At 41.9% G+C, this 18,516-nt stretch overlaps 1 long non-coding RNA gene across 2 annotated transcripts; it reads left to right on the top strand.

The window, feature by feature from the left end:
• Window positions 1–14,501: 14,501 nt before the first annotated feature.
• LOC119298007 lies at window positions 14,502–16,522 on the top strand. Of its 2 annotated transcripts, XR_005145785.1 has the most exons (4): window positions 14,502–14,884; window positions 14,970–15,485; window positions 15,574–15,637; window positions 15,722–16,522. It is a non-coding gene; the product is annotated as an uncharacterized LOC119298007 (long non-coding RNA). The 2 variants fall into 2 exon arrangements; XR_005145784.1 differs by having other exon boundaries at window positions 14,508–15,485.
• The last annotated feature ends 1,994 nt before the right edge of the window (window positions 16,523–18,516 follow it).

Consider the following 18,516-nt stretch of genomic DNA (forward strand, 5'->3'; position numbering starts at 1 on the left):
CTAATGCCGCAAATGACACACCTGCAGGTGGAGAGGAAATGTGATGGGAAGGAGCTGGGGAACGGATCTGGGCGGCCAGGTCAATCTGCTGCTTGACGACAAGGTGAGAAGGATCTTTCCGATCTGCTGGGTAATGCGTATGGCGGCGAAGTCGGGGAAAGTTCCGTGCGAGGCGATGGGAGAAAGGGAGATGGGATACGAGAGAGTAATCAGCGAGGGAGTGATTACGCGTGGATAGTGCTGGTGATTAGCTCCTCGGAAAGGTATCTACAACCGTGGGATTCTAAAATAATCAACGGCAGCTGAGCGGTCGACTATAGATAGAAAGTGTTTCCCAGAGATTAATGGCTTGATTCCCAAATTGATTTAGTGTTCTTTTTTTGCAAAAAACATGAGATCTATTATACAACATCACCGAAAGTACAAAGCATTCTAAACAGAATAAAAATACATCAAGATTCTGAGAACACCAAACAATCACTATTGCCGCCAGAACGAGCCGCTGACGCGCCGCTGTCGCTGCTCCCCTATCAGAGCGGGCTGATCTTATCAATGATAGCCGGGAAGTATTTGTGCACGTGCCCGGACTAGCGCTCAACAGCCGCAGTCATCGCCATTGAACCCTTCAATAGATTTGAAGCATCTGATACCAAATCTTGTCACATAACAAGAAACTCAAACCTCACCACACCAAGGAGTCGATAGGAATCTATACTGGAGCTCCGTCAACTACGTCCAGGCGGACCAATTCGAGGAGGATCGGAGCTCGGAAGGTAAACTCAAAGAATAAGTGTCGCCATCCGCCCGAGCGCTGCACCTATGAGGACTAAAAACCCTAACCTAAACTACTAACGGAGCGGAGGAGCCGGGATTTCTCTCCCCGCCACCGGCCGCCAGAGCGGTGGGCAGAGGGGAGGTGAATCAACAGGCTCGCCGGTGAAGCTTGAAGGGGAGAGTTTGCCCTAGCTGCCTAGGGTTAGGGGAGAACGAGAGAGGAGCTTTTCTTAATTTGGTGCTCGATTTCCAAATTGTTTTCACATTAATGTCTATGTGCGATCAACAACGTACACATTCGCATTTAATAGTTGAATTTTTTCTATGTATCATTGTTGGCGAAGATTTTGTGAATGAATTGATGACTCCAGAGTGGATGCTAAGTTGCTTTTGACTACTCAAAAGAATTTGGACATTATATGTATGTAGATGACAGGTTGCTTTTGACTACTCAAACTAATCTAGACATTAATGCAGGGGAGCCTCAACCTCACCGCATACCATGAAAGAATGGTATGTGCAACCCCAAGGTCCTTTTTGTCTATAGGTTTAACTGGGTTTTACTAATCATGACCGTCTTTCTTTTGTAGATGAGATAACAACCTGAGGCCAACATCAACATTATGCAAAGTGTGGAAACATGGGCATACAGGCAAGGATGGCGCAGAGTTCTGCAGCACATCGGCCAAGGACAGATATGGGTTTTACGAAACCCATTTCAAGGAGGCCTGAGGGGAGTAGTCTGATCCTATGTCGCAGGACCTCGATCCCTTGGTGGTCATGAGGGCAGGCCCAGGGAAGAGGATCGTCTGCCACTTGATCGGCGATGGCACTATCTCCACGCCCTCGCATCCCAAGGTATCTCAGATGCGGGCGCAAAGCACAAGCTCAAGTCCCTCCATAAGGAGTTGACCGACTACTCAGTCGGTTGAGATTTCAAATCTCAAGGTTTGTAAATTTCATGTATACCTTTGTATTTGCATTCTTTGTGTCGCAACCTGTATGTGAAGAAAATCTGTGTATTGCATGCCGTGTTGGAGGCATCCGAGGCCGCACGTGCAAGAGACGCAGCCGAACAGGAGGCGCGGCTGCAGGCTGAAGTGGCGGCTAGACAGAAGTAGGCCGCCGAACACGAGGAATGGATGAAGGCCGAGAAGCTAGAAAGGGAGAAGATACGGGAATACTTAGCGGTTAGTACTTTCCCATATCGACACATATCCATATTAACCGATTGACCAACTTGGAACAATGCTGACATGTCGACCCTCGTCCTCTGTAGGGGTTACGAGCAATGTGGAAGATGATGATGAGAGGTCGTGATGTGTCTCCTGTCCTCCTCCTCCTATTGAACATACTTGCGTCTACCCTTTGCAAATCTCGTTCTCCTGGAGTATAAATGAGATGATGATGAGAGGAAACCCTCCTCCTCCTCCTGGAGTATAAATGACGATAGGAACCCAACCATTCTCAGGCCATCCATGCGTGTACCCTTTGCAAATCTCATTCGTTTTCACCTTGCTTCCTGCCTAGCCTCCCTCGATGACACCTGGGCCCGGTAGTGTGGTCCTTTGCGTCCCGCGCGAGCAGAGAAGTGAGAGAGAGGACAAAAGGTAGCGATGCGTTGACCTAACCCGCGTCTCCCCCGCGACCCCCCCCCCCCGCCTCCTCTCCTGCCGCCGCCGCATACAACATGCTCCTCTCCTTTCCTATGACCTCCACATCCTCTCTCGTCAGCCGCCGCCCCCATCTCCACTGTCTCTGTCCGAAGCCGAGGAGAGGCTCACCCCACAGCCCCTTCTCCACCCACACCGAATGGTTGGGGAGGCGGGCTCTTCACGCTGGGCTGGAGGAGTAGGGGAGGGCCGGGAGGCCGTCCATTGGCGGAGCATCGAGGCCAGCCTGCTAGGATGGAGCAGCGAGGCTCGAAGCTGTAGGCGTCGGAGAAGAGGCCGACATGGGGCGCATGGAGAAGTATGGGAAGAAGGGTGGGGCTTTCATCTGCGACCTCGACATCGGTGCTCGGCTGGCGAAAGGGTGGGGCTTTCATCTGCGACCTCGACATCGGTGCTTGGCTGGCGAATGGGGCGGTGGCCGGGCCATTGGCCCTCGCACGAAGTCCACTCCGAATCTAGCTGACGAGCCCCATGGTTGTGGTTGGTTTATCCTCCTATCTCCAGATCCCCTCTTGCTCATTCTCCTCCTCTCCCCATGTCCTTTGTTGTTTGTGTTCCTCCAATTTGCAAGGATTGTGGGAAGCAAATATACATGGGTGAGTTGTTTCCCAGCCGCAACAGGCGGCGGTTCTGGCGAACACGAGCATCAGCCGCAATAGGTGGCCGTGCTGAGAAGTGATGGTCCACGGCGCCAGTGTCCTCAGCAGAAAGGCGATGCCAAGATGAACCTCTCATATTTTCGTCAGCCATGGAAGATGCAGAAGAAACAAGCGGCGGTTCATTTCCCATTGTAGCATTGGTTTGTTGCAGGGCTTCCTCATATTGTGTGGAATCAATTTGAACATGCAGCTGAGCAAATAAGAACATGATTGGATGGTTTCATGTAAACATACTTCCCTGTATCATGGTTGAATGAATGATTTATTGGTGGTTTTTCCACAATTTTCAGATTCTATTTGTTTGCCGCTGAAGCTTATGTTTTCCTTTTTTCAGAATTGAGTGTGTATGAACAAAGCAACGGAGGTTATGTTAATTCCTAGATTCTAATATGCTCTTTCGTGTCCAGATGATTACTTCGAATGGATGTGTGAGGTAATAGAGCTTCCATCGTTGCCTCCTCATCCTTCTCCGCCCTGCATTCTCACATTTTTTAATGAAAAAATAACCCTGCATTCTCACATTTGGTAATGAAAAAAATAAAGGTATTATAAGCATCGCTCTGTGGAAGAAATGGGTGTATGTGTTCTAATTTAGTTGCTTGGCCTGCCAGCCTGGATGCTTATTTTCTTATGTGTTGCAGGTCATGTTAGGCACCATCTCGTGGTTTCTAAATATCTATGCACACCATGGTGTCGTGGTGTTTATAGCTGTTGTGGTGTCTGCGGGTATTCTCACGAGCACCTCTTTCCCCTCTCTATATGAACCTTTTCAACATTTGCTTATTTGTGTGGTCTGTTTTGCTTGTTTTGGCTCCTAATTGATGCGTTATTTTGTCTATTTTCATGTACACTGGGTCCCTAACAAAATACATGTATTCAGCTATGCATGGGAATTAGTTAGTTTTCATCTATGGTAGTTTACTTCTCCCCCTTTATGTTTCATGGATGGATATACATGGTGGTTGGCTGTTATTATTACTGAAGCAAGAATTACTGATGATGACTACATTCGAGATGGTTTGCCGCTTACAAATTCGTATAGGGTAGCATTATTCTGATCCTAGGATCATAATAGTTATTCTGATCATGAGCCCTATAAGGGCGCGATGAACTTGTTCCCGAAGTCGACTAAACAAGAAAAAAAGGCCTGGGCGGCCCAACCCCTCCCGCACTACCTCCCGCCTCCCGCCCGATCCACCCAACCACCTCCCACCGGCGCCACCGGCCCCAGCGCGTCACCCGCCGCCGCCACCCACTCCCCCCGGCCCGACGCGCCTCCTGGCGCCGCCGTACCCTCACACCAACGCGCGCCGCCGGACCCCGAAAGTCCGCGCGCCGCCAGATCCCCGGAATCCCGTGCGCCACCGAGACCAAGGATCCCAACGCGAAGAGACCGCCCTAGTTCCTGTGCTTTGCCGCCGGCCAGGGATCCTCCCAAGAAACCGACGACGGCAGCAATAGTGCGCCGGAGCCCCACTTCACGCGGCCGCCGGAGCCCCACTTCACGGCACCGCCAAGTACCTGCATCCCCGTGCGCCGCCAAGTGCGTGCAATCCCCGCGCGCCTCCAACCTACGGTGGGGCTCCCGCCTTCCGCCTCCTCCTGGTTGTCCCCTCCTGCTCGCTCCTTCCACCTCCTCTCGATGGTGCTCCACCGCCGCAGCACCAATGGCGCTCGTCGCCGTCACACTCCGGTCGTTCAACTACGCGGCCCCTGGAGGTTCACAGCCACAGCGCCTCCCGAATACCACTACTGCCATGCATCTCAGCCCGCTACCACAGCCTTGCCCCCATGTACTGCATTTGTCAGTCAAACCCAGCATCGTATATGTTTTATCTGAATGCGAACGGGAGGAGCTGGAGTATGCAGAGCAGAGCAGACTTTCCAAGAGACGTCGGCGATGACAACAAAGACGTTGGAGGATCCCGGGTGGTGAGCTAGCACTATTTTTCTGTGAAAATTGAAGTTAGTAAGGCTGTACATGTCAACTTCATCTGGCATTTTCAATTCTCAGTACAAAATACAATTCAGAAAAAGAAGAAATTATCGGCTGCTCCTCTTGTATGATGTTCAAGTGTTCAGTTGTTTGCTGCTTTTTTCTCACTATTTTTTCTCAAAAAGTTCCAGAGTCGTAGCGGCTCGTGCTCGCTACCCGCGTAAACATAGGGAGGAAGAAGGTCACCATCACGCAGGGGAGAAGTTCACATGAGGTGCAGAAAGAAGGCCGGGCTTCAGAACGGTGAGTGTGATCTTTGTGCTGTTTTTGGGGTGCATTTCCACATGGGGATGCGATCTCACTTCTGATGTATGCTTTTCATCGCGTGCGTCCGACCACACATAAAACTGCAGGCGACAGCCAGTCCTCGCCCGTGCCATTGGTGTGCCTATCTCCGCTGAATGAGCAGTAGCGCTCACGTGTAGCTCTCCGTCTATAGTTCTCTCTCCCTGTTTGTGTTTATGCTTTAACCTTTGAAAACAGCTCAATGTATGAATGGCACCTCTATTGCTGATGCGTGTACAATTGTCTACTAGATGAAGCTCAATGTGTAAAAAATATGGTTTTTTGTTTCAGTGGAGCTCACATATTTTGGTTTTGTGCGTATGAGACCTGATTTTATTGTTCGTGTTAAATTTAGTAGAACACTTATCCGAGAAAAAAAACAGTTCCCTCTTACTGTTACACAGTATGCAAAAAAATGTGGTTACCGTTAGAAGTTCTACTTCATCGCGTGCCATAGTTTGGAAAACAGGTTTTTTCACGGAGCTACAAACCTAGCTTTTTATAATAAAAATGCCCAAGCAATTCATATATGAAAACATCAGTAACTTTGATGGAGAAAAAATGGTAACACAAATAAAACATAAACATTTTTGAAGACAAACACATGTAAAATTCGTGCGAGAAGTTCATCTTTTTGCAAAGAAAAACTTCACAACGAGAACAAAAGGAAGGAAAAGTATCACAACACAAAATATCAAACAGGATCACCGCATGAAACATAGCAAGTTCGGAAAATAAAACAACATTATGTTTTTTGAGTAAGATTAACCGGTTAATCCAAAAAAAGTTTTATGAAAATAAAAATTCATAAAAAAGGGATTCCTTGCTTCTAAATAAAAAAACATGAAGTTCAAATTTAAATAACCGAGAAGTTCAATATTTATTAGAAAGTCGAGAAGGTGAAACTAAAAATACAGTGTAGTTTAAAAAGTTTTTGAAAAAACAAAATTTCCCCGTTTCGAAAAAACCTAGAAGTTCAAATTAAAATAACTGAGTAGTTCAGTGTTCGTAACCTGGATTTCTTCAGTTCTAAAGAATAAAAACCAAGAAGTTCAAATTAAGATAACACGGAAGTTCGATGGTTATATAACATGAAGAAAAACAAGCTTCAACTATAAATGTGTTAACTTGAGAAGTTCAAATTTGATAAAATAGAGAGTTCAAAAAAATGTTATCACTAAACTAAAAAAAGTTCCCATGGATTCTCCCATTATTGAAAAAGGATAACCTAAAGTTCAAATTGACATAACACATGACTTTGATGCTTATTTCTTATAAAAAGAACATTGTTTTACGGTTTCAAAAAATGGAAAAAGAAAGTATTTCAAATAAACCAAGAAATCCAAATTATAAAAATAGAGAAGTTCAATATTTATAAAAAAAGACAGGTTTCTCTTCATTACTAAAGAATAAAATTAAAGAAGTTCCAATCTAAAAAAAAGGAGTATTTTGATGTTTACGGAAAACTGAAATTCTTTCCATTTCTAGGAAAAATATATGTGTGAGGCTCAATTTTAAAAAAAGTTTGATGCTTATTTGAAAACATTTTTTTCTAAGAATAAGACTAAGAAGTTCAATTCAAAATAACAGAGAAGTTCGAGATATATAAAAAAACTCAGATTTGCTGCAAGAAGTTCACGTGCACCTCCGTGCATGGTTCAGAATTTATATTGCGGGGCGTCCGACCTCCAATTACATGTTTTAAAATGGCAAAAAGTGACATCTGACCTTCAATTACGTGTAATTCGGTGTATACACAAAAATGCGACAGAAGTTCATAGTGAAAACAACAATAAGTTCAAGTACTGTAAGGATTGCATTTCTGATAAGAAATAAAAGTATAGAAAAATAAAAGCGCAAAAGGTTTGTTGAAAGAAGTTCAAGTGGTCTGTCCAGTGAAGTTCAATTTTTTTTCCGACAGAGGTTTACTTTGTATTTCCATGTTCGAAAACACAAAAAGTAATTGTTTTCTTTTGCGTTTTAAAATAATTATCTCAATCCACAAAGAAGTTCAGTTATTATTTGATAGCAATTTGATTTCGAAAAATAAAATAAAAAATTTAAATTATGAAAATGGAAAAAGTTAATGTACTACATGGTGTGTGTTTAATATAAAAAAAGGAATAAAAAGGCAAGGTTTTCCTCGTTATTAAAGAATGGAAACAAGAAATTCAAAAATTAAATAACAAAGAAGTTCAACTTTTTAATAATAAAGCGCTTCAGAATTTCATAAAAATATTAAGAAATAAAACCAGGAAGTCCAAATTAAAAAGATGGAGAAGTTCAATGATTATAGAAAACTAAGATTTCCCTCGTTCCTAAAGGATGGAAACAAGAAGTTCAAAAGTTAAATAACAAGAAGTTCAACTTTTAATAATAGAGCACTTCAAAATTTCATAAAAGGATTAAGAAATAGAACCAGGAAGACCATATTAAAAAGATGGAGAAGTTCGATGATTATAGAAAACTCAGATTTTCCTCGTTATTAAAGAATGGAAACAAGAAGTTCAAAAATAAAATAACAAGAAGTCCAACTTTAAGAATAGAGCACTTCAAAATTTCATAAAGAAGGATTAAGAAATAAAACCAGAAAGTTCATATTGAAAAGATGGAGAAGTTTGATGACTATAGAAAACTCAGATTTTCCTCATTAGTAAAAAATGGAAACAAAAGTTCAAAAATAAAATAACAAGGAGTTCAACTATTAAAAATAGAGCGCTTCAAAATTCATAAAAAAAGATTAAGAAACTCAGATTAAAAATTCATAATAAAACTCAAAAAATATTTTGATGTAAACGAGAGAATTTCAGGTTGACAACTGCCAGAAGTTCATGTACTACACGGTGTGCATTTTGTATTAAAAAGAATAAAAAAACAAAGGCTATTTTTTTGTTATAATTTCAAGTCCTTCGTTGGAGAAAGTTAAAAAAATTATTGTGAGAGAGATTTGTACAAAAGGAATATCATTTGTGTAACACTGACGAATAGATGAGAAAATTACAACGAAAATACATCACAGAAGTTCAACTGAAAACAGCAGGAAGTTCACCTACTACCCTGAATGAATATCAGATGAAAAACTTTTAAAATCGTCACGAGTATGAAAAAATGTTCAACACAGGGAAGTTGCGTGTTTACAACAGCTTTCCATCGGTATATCACTTGCTTAATTACGGTTAGTGGATGGAGAGTCACGAGTAGTGGATGGAGACCTACGAGCAAAAAAAATCACGTGAAAAACAGAGTGAAGTTCAAGTACACGCGCCGAGAAGTTCAGGTTCTTCATGCGGTGCATTTTTGAAGAATCTGTTTCGCGATAAAGGCAGAACACATGATCCCGCCGTTTTCGAAATTACTTGAAAACAGCTAGGAATCAGAGAAAACCATCAACATGAAAAAGTTTCGCATTTTCCGTAGCTTTTCAGCGGTATATTGTTTGCCTCATTCCGATAAAGTTTGTAGAAATTACGGCGAAAATACATTTTTCGCCATTTTTGAAACTGACTTAAAATCGTAAAGAATTGGGAGAAACAAGACATACCAAAAAGTTTCGCATTTGTTCAAGCTTTCCAACGCCATATCATTTGCTGCATTCGGACGCACGGTTAAAAAATTAGCTCGAAAATACGAACTCGGTAGGACTTGGACAATTTTCTAAATTACTCTTAAACCATTCAAAATTAGAAAAAAAACTTTCAAGATGAAAAAGTAGCGCATTTTCATAAGTTTCCCAACGCCGTATCATATGCCTCCATTGGATGAGCCGTTTAGAAATGACATCGGAAAAACGAACTCAGCTGTTCGGTTTACGAAATTTTATGTTTTTTCATATTACTCTTTAACCATATGGAATTAGAGAAAACTTTCAACATGTGGAAGAAGTGGTTTTGCAGTAGCTTTCCAAGGCCATATTATATGCCTCATTCCGATAAACGATTTAGAAATGCGATCGAAAATTCGATTCATGTTTTTTGTGCGAAGAAAAAACGATTTTCAAAACTGCTCTTAAACCGCTTATATTTTGTCAAAAATTTAAGTTGGGTCATGATATTGGTGTCCATAGCTTTCCAACGGTATATCGCAAGCCCCATTTGGGCAATGTTGGCGGAAGTTCAACCTAGTTCACAGGGAAGTTCAACGTACTACTAGCGGGGCAAGTCAGGTTGTGATCAGAATATTATTCTGATCCCGTGATCAGAATAGTGTTTATGTGTGTGTGTGTGTGTATATATATATATATATATATATATATATATATATATATATATAGGGAAAATAGATACTATCACCTAGTGGTAGTTACCACCACCCTTACTGCCGTCGGATGCCATCCATGTGTGGAAGCTGATTAACGGGTCACAGTTTTGGAAGTAGCTAGATTTTCTCAACCCGATTAAATATCCAGCCGCACCCTCCCGATTTATATGGCTAGTTTTATCATAGTATATAACTACCTCGAGTCAAAGCAAATGAGGCTAGCCTTTAAAATATATCCGTCGGCTTCGCGACCGCCGCTGGCGTCATGTTTCATGGGAGGTAAGCATGTGGAGTTATTACGGTGATCCATCCCATACATATGTTAATCTTTGCTCCATCTTTTTTTTGTGGGGTAATCTTTGCTCCATCTTGCTCTACTTCTCTAGATTTAGCATATGTACGTGTGACCTATGGATGCCAAGACCGGTGCTCATGCTTCAGATCAGGACTACACAATCAGAAAAAAAAGAGGCCCATCTGCAACGGATTTTTTGTCTTTCGTGATCCATATGCTTGGAAAATGTGAATAATTCATCTTTTATCTGTTAATTCCAGGTTGGGGACAAGATATATACACATGCACGGCCTTCATGCGAGTTTTATCCCTGAAGTGAGACAGACGGCATCATGCGTACATACACCGGCCCTATCATCGACGACAACATGGCGTTGATATCCGTGGCCGGGCGCATTCTTGCTTTCCGGGACATCACTCGTCTACTGTTGTTGCCGGGCTACCAAATGCTAATACTAATTCTTTTATATTTTGTTGGATACTTTTCAACATTTCAAAGTACATCGCCATCGGATCTGTGGCCGTGGCGACGCCGACGACATCCACCAACTATGTTGGCTCCGCACTTGCACCACGTACTGTTCAGTACTGCTCCGGCACTTCTGACATACCTGATGATGGTGAGAAGTGGAGACACATGGTAGAGGGACGTGATTGCTCCAGCATGGCGGCGGCGGCTGCACCAACGTATACGTCCGATCACAGATTGAGAGTTGCTAAACAAAGTTCAGGGATGATAAGATGGGCACATGACCGGAGGGAAACAACAGAATAAATTGTATATGATCATTCGATGTCACGTAGAGGTCGATAGAATCATGGATGAACTACTTACATTATCTGTGTAGTACATCAATGTGTATATGTTGGCTCCGTATCTTTAATTTGTTGTAGCAAGAGATAATACTACATACTATATTTCTTGTAGCAAGAGATAATACTACATACTTTTTTTCGCGAGATAATACTACATACTACCTTTTAATTATTATACTCCATACTACTTTTCTTACATATAGTCTCTTTTTGTAATCTACATACTCCCTTTCTCTAATATACATACTATATGCCTTCATGTGAGAGTGCCTCGGAAATTCCACGGAATGCACGCTAACATACTACTATTACGTATACATACGCTCTCTTTTTAATTCCATTGATATACTCGATCCTTGTCTTAATACTGTAAACCTCAATTAAACATCATACTCTATACTCCAATTTAAGAGCGTACATACTCTATACACCATGCCTCCAACAACTGTAAGGCATACATCATACTTTTCATAATCTATATGACTATGGATTATATATATTCTACTTTTTCTGAAGTATATAGTATGTATAACATAGCTCGACGAATATACTGTATATAGAGTATATATGGAGTATATATATTCTACTTTTTCTGAAGTATATAGTATGTACCTATAATATAGCTGGACAAGTATACTATATATAGTGTATGGAGTATGTATATTGAGACTATCCAGCGGGGGTAGAATATGTAAGGTACAGATATACCATAAAGGAACAAGAGGATGTTCCGAATATTAGTTGGTGCAGTACGTAAGTCACGCTAACTAACCCTTATCCGGTGTTTAAAAAAGCAGCTAGCACTTATCCACGCAGTGATATGCGGTGCATGCGGTCGGGCTACTAGCGTGTTGTTCAACTAACTACTGAAAGTGAAATGTTAATGGATCACTATTCATCCACTAACCCGTTTGCACATCGGTGTAGAAGGACACGTGGCACACAGATAATTAGGAGGTAACTACCACTGCTTGTAGATAAAATTTGTCCTATATATATATATATATATAATTGTGATGCAAGTCTTTCACATCTACCGATTGTACGACACCTACCTCATAGTTGTACAATACACGTGGTCACCTAAAAGTATTATGTGATGCATATATTCTTATTTCTTTGATTTTGCCTTGGTTGTTATTTATGCTTATAGCTTCTTGTCTAGGATTCTATTTCAGGACACTTTTTCAGTTGTTACTTTAGGTGCTTCTGATTTTCTGAATGAGTACCTAGGTAATGTTGAAGATGCTCTGTTCTTATTTTTCGGGTGTTTACTTTGTTTATTCTGCTTCTCCTCAGCCTCCTTCTATTAGTGCGGATCTTTTTTTAAATAGCAGTGACATTCTTTTACTTTTACGAGGGCATATATTTCCTGGGCCCTGATGGATCTTTTCATATATATTTCAGATATCAGTGGTCCATGTCACAGTATACAAGTGATTAGTACTTAAGCATGACATGGGGAAGCTTGGATACACCATTTAGGACCAGGATATACTCGATCTGGGAGAACATGGGCTTCTCACCACCATCTTTTGTACCCAGTTTATTAGTTTCTCAGCCGCAACAGGCGATGGTTCTGGCGAACACGTTCATCACTTCATAACCACAATCGCCTATATGATGTATCTCGCAATCTACTTTTATTGGTTATAACACTGTAAAGAATCGATCGTAAGCTTCTTAGAACAATATGTTATCGTTACTAAGTACTCCCTCCATTTCTAAATATTTGTCTTTCTAGAGATTTCAAATGGATACCACATACGGATGTATATAGACACATTTTAGAATAAATTCACTTATTTTGCTTCGTATGTAGTCACTCGTTGAAATCTCTAAAAAGACAAATATTTAGGAACAGAGGGAGTATCTATCTATTAACAGTAATTATTTATTTTCATATGTTTCAATCTATGATTTTATTATTTATGGTATGGTGTTTCAATACATGGCTCACTCGCCCTTTGTGCCATTGGCGCAACGGGTCATCTAGTGTACTCAACATGCGAAGTGCTCGCGTCGTGACTATGTAGTGAACTATGTCATGAGCTATGTCGTGAACTAGTCGTGAGCTATGGTTGTGATACATGAGTCTAATTCGTATGTGATGTCACTTTGAGCCTTAATGATGTGCCATATGTGTTGTGTGATATATGTGTTGTATGTCAATTGCAGGGATTTAGGACTGAACATACAGAAAGATCTCCACTGTGTTGTCACCTTCTGCCGAGTTCAACACTCGGTGACATAGGGCTTTCTCGAGGACAGTGCTCGACAAAGGTGGTGCCTGAGCTACGCTGTCACTGGCAGCTCTTTTCAGAGATCTGAGGCACTCAGGAAAGGTTGTGCCTGAGCTATGCTGCCACTGGCAGCTTTTTTCCGAGAACAGTGGTACTTGGGAACAGTGGCATGACCCGACTCTAGTATGCCGGGTTGTGGACTGGAGATCTTGGCAAAGATATATGTCATAGGTGAAAAAGAAATTACTTAAATAATTTGTCGAGTGCTTCTTCATTGGAGCTCGGCAAACAATTACTGTGAAGAAAAAAGGTATTACAGTAAATTGTTTGCCGAGTGCTTCACGGCGAATCTCGGCATAGGTGGATTATACGTGACGTAGCCGTCAAGCGCAAACCGCCGTGCTACCTTGCACTTGTTTGCCGTGTGCCATAGAAAAGGTTCTCGACATAGATCAAATAAACCGAGTGTTATTTGTTTGCCGAGCTCTTTGCGTTAGACGCTTGGCAAACACGAGCGTGTGACATGTGCTGCTCTTTGCCGAGAGCCGCACTCGGCTTACTTACCTTTTTCCGTGATCCCGTGTCCTAGTACTTGGCAAATACGAAAGAACTCGGTAACGACGAATTTTCCAGTAGTGCTATGCTTCGTATGGCTCATTAGCAAATAAAATGCATCTGTGTTTTTGGTATTGCATTTTCATGCTTCAGACATAATAAAATTATGCTTCGAAACACACCCCCTCGTGTTTCATTGCAGAAAATGGATCACGCCAGTGCTTGGAGAAAAATGTGGTCATGAATTGAAACATGGATTGTAGTGTGTTTGAAGCATGTTTATCATATGATAGGAACATGTCAAAAAAAGCATATGATCTGAATAAGAATGGAATGAAAGGAAAGCATCATGCGTACATGGAAACATACATGATATAGAAAGTTTCTGAATATCGGAAGCATATATTTGGAAATAATTTGGGTAAAAGAAATTCCTAATTAAAATGGAAGCATACTTTCTGTTAAATTGAAGGAAACTTTGGTACCGTCAGATTAACGACGAGTAACACTAGAAGCAAAATATGCTTCATGACAAAAAAAGGTGGCAATCAAAACATTTTTTGTTTTAGTAAAAGCAAGATAAATTGTTAAATTCTCTTGCAAAAAAAGATAAATTGTTAAATTAACATGAATTTTAGTTGGGTCGAAACAAATTTAATATGTACTGGAAGCACACAAAAAAATTGAAACCTAGTGGAAGCAGAAATCTTCCTTGAGTAAGATATACTCCCTCCGTTCTAAAATAGATAACTCAACTTTGTATTAAAGTTAGTATAAAGTTGAGTATGTATACATGAGAAAAAAATAAAAAATTATTAAACTTGCAGTTTTATTGCTGCTAGATTTCAGGGTGGGGTTTGTTTTACAAGAAAATTAAATGGAAACTAATGTGGACCCGCGAACGACTCCTTGGCGATCGATCGCGGGAGCGATCGATTCCGACCTTGCGGCAGCGGCCAATACGGCGAGGCTTCGCGGCTGCACGGGCGCCGCGAGGTCCAAGGGCGGCAGCAGCCAATACGGCGAGGCTCCGCAGCTGCACGGGCGCCGCGAGGTCCAAGGGCGGCAGCAGCCAATAAGGCGAGGCTCCGCGGCTGCACGGGCGCCACGAGGTCCAAGGGCGGCAGCAGCCAATACGGCGAGGCGCCGCGCCCGCACGAGCGTCGTGATGTCCAGGGACAGCAGCGGCCAATACGACGAGGCGGTGGCTCTCCGGCGTGTGCTCCGCCTTGCTCCTGCGTCTCCTCCCCGGGCTCGACCTCCCGCCGTGCGTCCCCACCCGTAGCACCAAGACTCCCAATGGCGTCTGCGTCGCCTCCGAGGATGCCCCGGTAGCACCCATCTCCCCCCTCCTCCTTCCTTCGGATGAGTCAATAGCTGACGGCGGCCATCGTGTCTGAGCTCATGTACACCCAGATTTGACAGGGAGCAGAACATGGATCTCAATTTTTGGCAGCTCTGTTCTAATGAAGCCAGCATGGTTAGGTAGTGCCCGTCAGGCACAACTTGCTCGTTTTCAGCATGAGGAGGAAGAAGATTATTTAGTTTTTTTTTTGTATGGACTAATCCAATGAGGATGCTGGGCAAGAAAATAGAAGGAATGTGGATCTCAAGACTGAAGAAAAGCAGGCCTCCTTGGTGGCTCTGTGCTCAGAAAAGCAGATTCGCAAAACTCCGATTTTTCGACAGCAACTCATCCGCCTCAGTCTCGTCTTTCGTTGACGGCAGAGCACCACGTAGCAGTGTTCGGGAGCGCATCTTTGCAAAAATCTATACAAGTATCAGAACCGGTTGTGGAGATGGGAATTAGGAAATCCCTAATTGCATATCTGAAACCATGACATTTTTCGTGGAAGGGCTGGGCGTTTCGGCACCAAGGGGCTCACCATAACTTTTGTTTCGCCAGCCTCGGACTCATATGTTCTTAACCAAGTAGGTCTATCTGTCTGTCTGACTCTGTTTTTTGGTATACCTGATTTTGATCAAGTGGAGTAACAAGAAGATTGTTTTATGAATGAAGGTGCAAGAACGGTTTGAGGTGGACATCAAGGAGCTGCATGAGCAGATTGACACTTCAACATACAGTAAGTGCCGCATACAAAGCTGGTGGGTTGTTTGAAATGTAATATGTCTCTGATTTGTTTTTTGTCCATGACATGATATTACAGTGGCATCGTAGACGACGACCCCGACATTGCAAGGACGACGGAAGGAGAAGATGGAAGATGGGATCCTTGAAAGTTTGCTTCAAGTGATGTTGTTTTTTGCATGCCTACCTTGCTACTTAGGAGGCATCAGCAGCAGTTGTACCTTTTTTTAGTCTGAGAGAGATGTTTGTTTTGTTAATTAGGCAAAAATGAAAATGATTTTACTTGTGCTAGAATTGGATGGATGAATGTATGATGCATGGTTTTCTTTGAAATTTTAAAAAATCATGATATTTAGACAAAACTTATTTTTTTCAAACGTTGCAATATATCATTAAATATTATATCTAATCCTGTAACATTCTAAAGTTTTCAAATTTTGCTTGCTTGGGTAATTTGATTTGGTTGAAGAATCTTTTTTGGATGAAATTCTAAACACTATTCAGAGAAATCAGCAGCTGCCTTTGTTCAAGAATGTAGTAATTCTCTGAACATTATTTTGCTTTTCTGTAGCAAGTTATTCTATTAGTACTGAACACTATGCAAGGAAAATCAGCAGCTGCCATTCTTCAAGAATGTACTAATTCTCTGAACATTGTTTTGTTTTTCTGTAGCAAATTGTTCTATTAATACTAAATACTATGCAAGGAAAATCAGCAGCTGCCATTGTTTCAGAGAATGAGCTAATTCTTTGGAGAACATTTGTTTTTCTGTAGCAAATTATTGTATGAATTCTGAACATTGTTGAAAGAAATTGAGCTCTGAACATTGTTCAAATAACAGAGATAGAGCAGTCTGTGTATAGATTGAGCATTAAGCTAGAAGAATTCTTAGCTAATTTTTGACGAGACATTGGTATGCTGAATGATCTCTCTTACCCACCATAATTTATTTATTTTATAATGATCTCTGTCCCATTTTAGTACTTGTGGTGCCATCTTCAATTTTGTCATAAATTAGGATTTTGTTTAGTTATAAATTTTAGGTTTCTAATCTGGTGCTTGCTACTTTGACCATTTTGCAGGTCGGAGTTGAAACAGACCCACAAGACAGAACTCAGCTCCAGATTAGTCCTTCCGGAGCTGAGTTATATTACATCAGTTTACCTCCTTTTAGCAGCTGTCATTATTCCTGGTACTGCTTTTGACCATTGTTTAAGGAAATCAGCAGCTGCCCTTATTTTACATCAGTTTACCTCCTTTTTAGCATAAAGGAACAACTCATTTTCTCGCTACCCCTAAGTTTTTATTGTGCTTTTGTGTAGGAAGAGAAATTGATTTTCAGACAACAAGAACAACAGAACAACAGCGATGGTATTCAGGTTGACATATCTGCATAGAGAATCTAACCTATCCAGGGATAAGTAAGATGAAAAACATCCATTGAAAGCTCCACAAAGGTAACTAAGCAATGGTAACATCATTTGAAGACCATCCTTTTATTTCTTTCTTTCACTGAATTTTCATAGGTTAATAACTTACAGCGTAAATGTCAATATCTTACAGCATAATTATCTTTTTATAGGCAGTCTTTCACACTAAAACGACAACACAGGCCTTACAAGATACTTCCTTTTTTGTCCACTGTTCTTCATGCTAGTATCAGGTTCAGTAACATACACACAAGTAAAAATGCTCATCATTTTTCTCTGCGCCCACCATGCAAAAAACAAATGTGCCCCAATACGATAATTGCCTCCTTTTTTCCCGTAGCATCCTATGCATCTCGTAGCTTTGGTCCAGCCCACGGCGCCTTGTTATGTCGCCTATTTTTGGAGGACAGATAAAGGGAATTAGTTCCTTCTGCTTCTATATAAGAAAATATGATAGCCATAATAAATCTTATAAGATTAACACAGCTAGTCCAAAAAATTTAAGCATTACCGGGTTATTTTGGGGGCATTGTGGCTTTTTATGGCCTGGCAGCCTGCACTTGGAACACTTCCTTACTGCTTTTTGTTTCTTAAGCTTATCAGAAACCTTTTCATACATGGTCTTTGGCCTATCACCAAGGTTGAAACCTTCTGTGCCTGACAGCGGGGCGTCTCTCAAATCAAATGTTTTATGCACCTCAACGCCACCCATGCTAGACGCACCGATGGTAGACATAATGTTTTGATGCACTTGAGTAGGGATGTGTAGGTCGCCATCCCCCTCCTGCCTGGCATCAACATTCAGCTGCTGAGGATCATCAATACACCGTCGCTTCCCACCTAAGAGTTGTTGTTCTTGGCGGAGCCGCTTGTCTAACCTGATTTTGTTTATTGCCTCACCGATTCCTACCACGAACAGGTCGTACGACCTGTCGTCCGTGCATTCGTTTGACAATGCGTCGGACACCTGGCTCATGACTATAGAATGCCTGACTGTCAAGTGTGTTCTCTGTCCATTTTGACCAACATTTCCATCCGTTATCATAGCTAATACATGCCCTGCAGCTACTGTCCACCTAGGATTTATAAAGCTTTCAGGGAGGCTACTCAACCCAATGTGCCTTGCTACCGCTAGGACGTGGAAGCAATGCAAACCGTCCCGACTGAACTTGGAACATGAGCAGCGGTAGACATCATCAGGTGATATTGACATAGTGTATATCCTCTTTGAAAACTCTGCGTCCTGGTATTCGCACCGCCTTGTCACCAGAAATGTTCTTGTTTCACCAGCAGCAGCAACGACCTCAACTCTGTAAGCTGTGGTTTTTTTCATCTCTTCCACAAATTTGGCGTATATTGGTGGTGTGTATATCTTTGCAGCCTCTCTTTTCCATAGGGTCATAACTCCAGTAATGTTGTTCTCTCAGTTCTGATTTCTCTCTCA

This window comes from Triticum dicoccoides, chromosome 5A (genome assembly GCF_002162155.2).
Source record: "Triticum dicoccoides isolate Atlit2015 ecotype Zavitan chromosome 5A, WEW_v2.0, whole genome shotgun sequence".
Classification (NCBI taxonomy): domain Eukaryota; kingdom Viridiplantae; phylum Streptophyta; class Magnoliopsida; order Poales; family Poaceae; genus Triticum; species Triticum dicoccoides.